Below are 8,531 nucleotides of genomic sequence, written 5' to 3'. Positions count from 1 at the left end.
TATGAGACGCTGAATAAAAGAAGTTTAATCGCCGGCAAACGAAATTCCGCGACTTCCCGTAAATCCCGGACTCGGCCCGTATAGTCAAAAGTATACAAAGAAAGTACCCAGGGAGTAAACTCATTTACCGAACGATTTTCTAAATTATTTTTTCACCACTACAACGCATGAGACTTGTAGTTTTCAAAAATGTTTTCATTTTTGATGAGACCCTGAATAAAAGAATTTTAATCGCCCTCAAACGAAAATCCGCGATTTCCCGTAAATGCCGGACTCGGCCCGTATAGTCAAAAGTATACAAACAAAGTACCCAGGGAGTAAACTCATTTCCCGAACGATTTTTTAAATTATTATTTCACCACTAAAGCCCATGAGACTTGTAGTTTTTAAAAATGTTTTCATTTTTGATGAGACGCTGAATAAAAGAAGTTTAATCGCCGGCAAACGAAAACCCGTGATTTCCCGTAAATCCCGGGCTTGGCCCGTATAGTCGAATGTATACAAAGAAAGTACCCTGTGAGTAAACTCATTTCCAAAACGATTTTTTAAATTATCTTTTCACCACTAAAACCCTTGAGACTTGTAGTTTTCAAAAAGTTTTCATTTTTGATGAGACGCTGAATAAAAGAAGTTTAATCGCCGGCAAACGAAAACCCGCCATTTCCCATAAACCCCGGACTCGGCCTGCATAGTCAAAAGTATACAAAGAAAGTACCCAGGGAGTTAGCTCATTTCCCGAACGATTTTTAAATTATTTTTTCACCACTAAAACGCATGGGACTTGCAGTTTTTAAAAATGTTTTCAATTTTGATGAGACGCTGAATAAAAGAAGTTTAATCGCCGGCAAACGAAAACCTGCGATTTCCCGTAAATCCCAGACTAGGCCCGTATAGTCAAAAGTATACAAAGAAAGTACCCAGGGTGTAAACTCATTTCCCGAACGATTTTTTAAATTATTATTTCACCACAAAAGCCCATGAGACTTGTAGTTTTTAAAAATGTTTTCATTTTTGATGAGACGCTGAATAAAAGAAGTTTAATCGCCGCCAAACGAAAACCCGCGACTTCCCGTAAAACCCGGACTCGGCCCGTATAGTCAAAAGTATACAAAGAAAGTACCCAGGGAGTAAACTCATTTCCCGAAGGATTTTTTAAATTATTTTTTCACCACTAAAACGCATGAGACTTGTAGTTTTTATAAATGTTTTCATTTTTGATGAGACGCTGAATAAAAGAAGTTTAATCGCCGGCAAACGAAAACCCGCGATTTCTGGTAAATCCCGGGCTTGGCTCGTATAGTCGAATGTATACAAAGAAAGTACCCTGTGAGTAAACTAATCTGCAGAACGATTTTTTAAATTATTTTTTCACTACTAAAACGCATAAGACTTGTAGTTTTTAAAAATGTTTACATTTTTGATGATACGCTGAATAAAAGAAGTTTAATCGCCGGCAAACGAAAACCCGCGATTTCCATTAAATCCCGGACTAGGCCCGTATAGTCAAAAGTATACAAAGAGAGTACCCAGGGTGTAAACTCATTTCCCGAACGATTTTTTAAATTATTATTTCACCACTAAAGCCCATGAGACTTGTAGTTTTTAAAAATGTTTTCATTTTTGATGAGACGCTGAATAAAAGAAGTTTAATCGCCGGCAAACGAAAACCCGCGACTTCCCGTAAATCCCGGATTCGGCCCGTATAGTCAAAAGTATACAAAGAAAGTACCCAGGGAGTAAACTCATTTCCCGAACGATTTTTTAAATTATTTTTTCACCACTAAAACGCATGAGACTTGTAGTTTTCAAAAATGTTTTCATATTTGATGGGACGCTGAATAAAAGAAGTTTAATCGCCGGTAAACGAAAATCCGCGATTTCCCGTAAATCCCGGGCTCGGCCCGTATAGTGAAAAGTATACAAAGAAAGTACCCAGGGAGTAAACTTATTTCCCGAACGATGTTTTAAATTATTTTTCACCACTAAAACGCATGAGACTTGTAGTTTTCAAAAATGTTTTCATTTTTGATGAGGCGCTTAATGAAAGAGGTTTAATCGCCAGCAAACGAAAACCCGCGATTTCCCGTAAATCCCGGGCTTGGCCCGTATAGTAGAATGTATACAAAAAAAGTACCCTGTGAGTAAACTCATCTCCAGAACGATTTTTTAAATTATTTTTTCACCACTAAAACGCATAAGACTTGTAATTTTCAAAAATGTTTACATTTTTGATGAGACGCTGAATAAAAGAAGTTTAATCGCCGGCAAACGAAAACCCGCGATTTCCCGTAAATCCCGGGCTTGGCCCGTATAGTCGAATGTATACAAAGAAAGTACCCTGTGAGTAAACTCATTTCCAAAACGATTTTTTAAATTATCTTTTCACCACTAAAACGCTTGAGACTTGTAGTTTTCAAAAATGTTTTCATTTTTGATAAGACGCTGAATAAAAGAAGTTTAATCGCCGGCAAACGAAAACCCGCCATTTCACGTAAACCCCGGACTCGGCCTGCATAGTCAAAAGTATACAAAGAAAGTACCCGGGAGTTAGCTCATTCCCCGAACGATTTTTTAAATTATTTTTTCACCACTAAAACGCATGAGAATTGCAGTTTTCAAAAATGTTTTCAATTTTTATGAGACGCTGAATAAAAGAAGTTTAATCGCCGGCAAACGAAAACCTGCGATTTCCCGTAAATCCTGGACTAGGCCCGTATAGTCAAAAGTATACAAAGAAAGTACCCAGGGTGTAAACTCATTTCCCGAACGATTTTTCAAATTATTATTTCACCACTAAAGCCCATGAGACTTGTAGTTTTTAAAAATGTTTTCATTTTTGATGAGACGCTGAATATAAGAAGTTTAATCGCCGGCAAACGAAAACCCGCGACTTCCCGTATATCCCGGACTCGGCCCGTATAGACAGAAGTATACAAAGAAAGTACCCATGGAGTAAACTCATTTCCCGAACGATTTTTTAAATTATTTTTTCACCACTAAAACGCATGAGACTTGTAGTTTTCAAAAAGGTTTTTATTTTTGATGACACGCTGAATAAAAGAAGTTTAATCGCCGGCAAACGAAAACCCGCGATTTCCCGTAAATCCCGGGCTTGGCCCGTATAGTCGAATGTATACCAAGAAAGTACCCTGTGAGTAAACTCATCTCCAGACCGATTTTTTAAATTATTTTTTCACCACTAAAACGCATAAGACTTGTAGTTTTCAAAAATGTTTACATTTTTGATGAGACGCTGAATAAAAGAAGTTTAATCGCCGGCAAACGAAAACCCGCGATTTCACTTAAATCCCGGGCTTGGCCCGTATAGTCGAATGTATACAAAGAAAGTACCCTGTGAGTAAACTTATTTCCAAAACGATTTTTTAAATTATCTTTTCACCACTAAAACGCTTGAGACTTGTAGTTTTCAAAAATGTTTTCATTTTTGATGAGACGCTGAATAAAAGAAGTTTAATCGCCGGCAAACGAAAACCCGCCATTTCCCGTAAACCCCGGACTCGGCCCGCATAGTCAAAAGTATACAAAGAAAGTACCCAGGGAGTTAGCTCATTTCCCGAACGATTTTTTAAATTATTTTTTCACCACTAAAACGCATGAGACTTGCAGTTTTCAAAAATGTTTTCAATTTTGATGAGACGCTGAATAAAAGAAAGTTAATCGCCGGCAAACGAAAACCTGCGATTTCCCGTAAATCCTGGACTAGGCCCGTATAGTCAAAAGTATACAAAGAGAGTACCCAGGGTGTAAACTCATTTCCCGAACGATTTTTTAAATTATTATTTCACCACTAAAGCCCATGAGACTTGTAGTTTTTAAAAATGTTTTCATTTTTGATGAGACGCTGAATAAAAGAAGTTTAATCGCCGGCAAACGAAAACCCGCGACTTCCCGTAAATCCCGGACTCGGCCCGTATAGTCAAAAGTACACAAAGAAAGTACCAGGGTGTAAACTCATTTCCCGAACGATTTTTAAATTATTTTTTTCACCACTAAAACGCATGAGACTTGTAGTTTTCAAAAATGTTTTCATTTTTGATGAGACGCTGAATAAAAGAAGTTTAATCGCCGGCAAACGAAAACCCGCGATTTCCCGTAAATCCCGGACTCGGCCCGTATAGTCAAAAGTATACAAAGAAAGTACCCAGGGAGTAAACTCATTTCCCGAACGACTTTTTAAATTATTTTTTCACCACTAAAACGCATAAGACTTGTAGTTTTCAAAAATGTTTTCATTTTTGATGAGACGCTGAATAAAAGAAGTTTAATCGCCGGCAAACGAAAACCCGCGACTTCCCGTAAATCCCGGACTCGGCCCGTATAGTCAAAAGTATACAAAGAAAGTACCCTGTGAGTAAACTCATTTCCAAAACGATTTTTTAAATTATCTTTTCACCACTAAAACGCTTGAGACTTGTAGTTTTCAAAAATGTTTTCATTTTTGATGAGACGCTGAATAAAAGAAGTTTAATCGCCGGCAAACGAAAACCCGCCATTTCCCGTAAACCCCGGACTCGGCCCGCATAGTCAAAAGTATACAAAGAAAGTACCCAGGGTGTAAACTCATTTCCCGAACGATTTTAAATTATTATTTCACCACTAAAGCCCATGAGACTTGTAGTTTTTAAAAATGTTTTCATTTTTTATGAGACGCTGAATAAAAGAAGTTTAATCGCCGGCAAATGAAATTCCGCGACTTCCCGTAAATCCCGGACTCGGCCCGTATAGTCAAAAGTATACAAAGAAAGTACCCAGGGAGTAAACTCATTTACCGAACGATTTTTTAAATTATTTTTTCACCACTACAACGCATGAGACTTGTAGTTTTCAAAAATGTTTTCATTTTTGATGAGACGCTGATTAAAAGAATTTTAATCGCCCTCAAACGAAAATCCGCGATTTCCCGTAAATGCCGCACTCGGCCCGTATAGTCAAAAGTATACAAACAAAGTACCCAGGGAGTAAACTCATTTCCCGAACGATTTTTTAAATTATTATTTCACCACTAAAGCCCATGAGACTTGTAGTTTTTAAAAATGTTTTCATTTTTGATGAGACGCTGAATAAAAAAAGTTTAATCGCCGGCAAACGAAAACCCGCGATTTCCCGTAAATCCCGGGCTTGGCCCGTATAGTCGAATGTATACAAAGAAAGTACCCTGTGAGTAAACTCATTTCCAAAACGATTTTTTAAATTATCTTTTCACCACTAAAACCCTTGAGACTTGTAGTTTTCAAAAAGTTTTCATTTTTGATGAGACGCTGAATAAAAGAAGTTTAATCGCCGGCAAACGAAAACCCGCCATTTCCCGTAAACTCCGGACTCGGCCTGCATAGTCAAAAGTATACAAAGAAAGTACCCAGGGAGTTAGCTCATTTCCCGAACGATTTTTTAAATTATTTTTTCACCACTAAAACGCATGAGACTTGTAGTTTTTAAAAATGTTTTCATATTTGATGGGACGCTGAATAAAAGAAGTTTAATCGCCAGCAAACGAAAATCCGCGATTTCCCGTAAATCCCGGGCTCGGCCCGTATAGTGAAAAGTATACAAAGAAAGTACCCAGGGAGTAAACTTATTTCCCGAACGATGTTTTAAATTATTTTTCACCACTAAAACGCATGAGACTTGTAGTTTTCAAAAATGTTTTCATTTTTGATGAGGCGCTTAATGAAAGAGGTTTAATCGCCAGCAAACGAAAACCCGCGATTTCCTGTAAATCCCGGGCTTGGCCCGTATAGTCGAATGTATACAAAAAAAGTACCCTGTGAGTAAACTCTTCTCCAGAACGATTTTTTAAATTATTTTTTCACCACTAAAACGCATAAGACTTGTAATTTTCAAAAATGTTTACATTTTTGATGAGACGCTGAATAAAAGAAGTTTAATCGCCGGCAAACGAAAACCCGCGATTTCCCGTAAATCCCGGGCTTGGCCCGTATAGTCGAATGTATACAAAGAAAGTACCCTGTGAGTAAACTCATTTCCAAAACGATTTTTTAAATTATCTTTTCACCACTAAAACGCTTGAGACTTGTAGTTTTCAAAAATGTTTTCATTTTTGATAAGACGCTGAATAAAAGAAGTTTAATCGCCGGCAAACGAAAACCCGCCATTTCACGTAAACCCCGGACTCGGCCTGCATAGTCAAAAGTATACAAAGAAAGTACCCGGGAGTTAGCTCATTCCCCGAACGATTTTTTAAATTATTTTTTCACCACTAAAACGCATGAGAATTGCAGTTTTCAAAAATGTTTTCAATTTTGATGAGACGCTGAATAAAAGAAGTTTAATCGCCGGCAAACGAAAACCTGCGATTTCCCGTAAATCCTGGACTAGGCCCGTATAGTCAAAAGTATACAAAGAAAGTACCCAGGGTGTAAACTCTTTTCCCGAACGATTTTTCAAATTATTATTTCACCACTAAAGCCCATGAGACTTGTAGTTTTTAAAAATGTTTTCATTTTTGATGAGACGCTGAATATAAGAAGTTTAATCGCCGGCAAACGAAAACCCGCGACTTCCCGTATATCCCGGACTCGGCCCGTATAGACAAAAGTATACAAAGAAAGTACCCAGGGAGTAAACTCATTTCCCGAACGATTTTTTAAATTATTTTTTCACCACTAAAACGCATGAGACTTGTAGTTTTCAAAAATGTTTTTATTTTTGATGACACGCTGAATAAAAGAAGTTTAATCGCCGGCAAAGGAAAACCCGCGATTTCCCGTAAATCCCGGGCTTGGCCCGTATAGTCGAATGTATACCAAGAAAGTACCCTGTGAGTAAACTCATCTCCAGAACGATTTTTTAAATTATTTTTTCACCACTAAAACGCATAAGACTTGTAGTTTTCAAAAATGTTTACATTTTTGATGAGACGCTGAATAAAAGAAGTTTAATCGCCGGCAAACGAAAACCCGCGATTTCACTTAAATCCCGGGCTTGGCCCGTATAGTCGAATGTATACAAAGAAAGTACCCTGTGAGTAAACTTATTTCCAAAACGATTTTTTAAATTATCTTTTCACCACTAAAACGCTTGAGACTTGTAGTTTTCAAAAATGTTTTCATTTTTGATGAGACGCTGAATAAAAAAAGTTTAATCGCCGGCAAACGAAAACCCGCCATTTCCCGTAAACCCCGGACTCGGCCCGCATAGTCAAAAGTATACAAAGAAAGTACCCAGGGAGTTAGCTCATTTCCCGAACGATTTTTTAAATTATTTTTTCACCACTAAAACGCATGAGACTTGCAGTTTTCAAAAATGTTTTCAATTTTGATGAGACGCTGAATAAAAGAAAGTTAATCGCCGGCAAACGAAAACCTGCGATTTCCCGTAAATCCCGGACTAGGCCCGTATAGTCAAAAGTATACAAAGAGAGTACCCAGGGTGTAAACTCATTTCCCGAACGATTTTTTAAATTATTATTTCACCACTAAAGCCCATGAGACTTGTAGTTTTTAAAAATGTTTTCATTTTTGATGAGACGCTGAATAAAAGAAGTTTAATCGCCGGCAAACGAAAACCCGCGACTTCCTGTAAATCCCGGACTCGGCCCGTATAGTCAAAAGTACACAAAGAAAGTACCAGGGTGTAAACTCATTTCCCGAACGATTTTTTAAATTATTTTTTTCACCACTAAAACGCATGAGACTTGTAGCTTTCAAAAATGTTTTCATTTTTGATGAGACGCTGAATAAAAGAAGTTTAATCGCCGGCAAACGAAAACCCGCGATTTCCCGTAAATCCCAGACTCGGCCCGTATAGTCAAAAGTATACAAAGAAAGTACCCAGGGAGTAAACTCATTTCCCGAACGACTTTTTAAATTATTTTTTCACCACTAAAACGCATAAGACTTGTAGTTTTCAAAAATGTTTTCATTTTTGATGAGACGCTGAATAAAAGAAGTTTAATCGCCGGCAAACGAAAACCCGCGACTTCCCGTAAATCCCGGACTCGGCCCGTATAGTCAAAAGTATACAAAGAAAGTACCCTGTGAGTAAACTCATTTCCAAAACGATTTTTTAAATTATCTTTTCACCACTAAAACGCTTGAGACTTGTAGTTTTCAAAAATGTTTTCATTTTTGATGAGACGCTGAATAAAAGAAGTTTAATCGCCGGCAAACGAAAACCCGCCATTTCCCGTAAACCCCGGACTCGGCCCGCATAGTCAAAAGTATACAAAGAAAGTACCCAGGGTGTAAACTCATTTCCCGAACGATTTTAAATTATTATTTCACCACTAAAGCCCATGAGACTTGTAGTTTTTAAAAATGTTTTCATTTTTTATGAGACGCTGAATAAAAGAAGTTTAATCGCCGGCAAACGAAATTCCGCGACTTCCCGTAAATCCCGGACTCGGCCCGTATAGTCAAAAGTATACAAAGAAAGTACCCAGGGAGTAAACTCATTTACCGAACGATTTTTTAAATTATTTTTTCACCACTACAACGCATGAGACTTGTAGTTTTCAAAAATGTTTTCATTTTTGATGAGACGCTGATTAA

The sequence above is a fragment of the Hydractinia symbiolongicarpus genome, chromosome 1 (genome assembly GCF_029227915.1).
Source record: "Hydractinia symbiolongicarpus strain clone_291-10 chromosome 1, HSymV2.1, whole genome shotgun sequence".
Classification (NCBI taxonomy): domain Eukaryota; kingdom Metazoa; phylum Cnidaria; class Hydrozoa; order Anthoathecata; family Hydractiniidae; genus Hydractinia; species Hydractinia symbiolongicarpus.
This window is presented reverse-complemented; position numbering follows the sequence as displayed.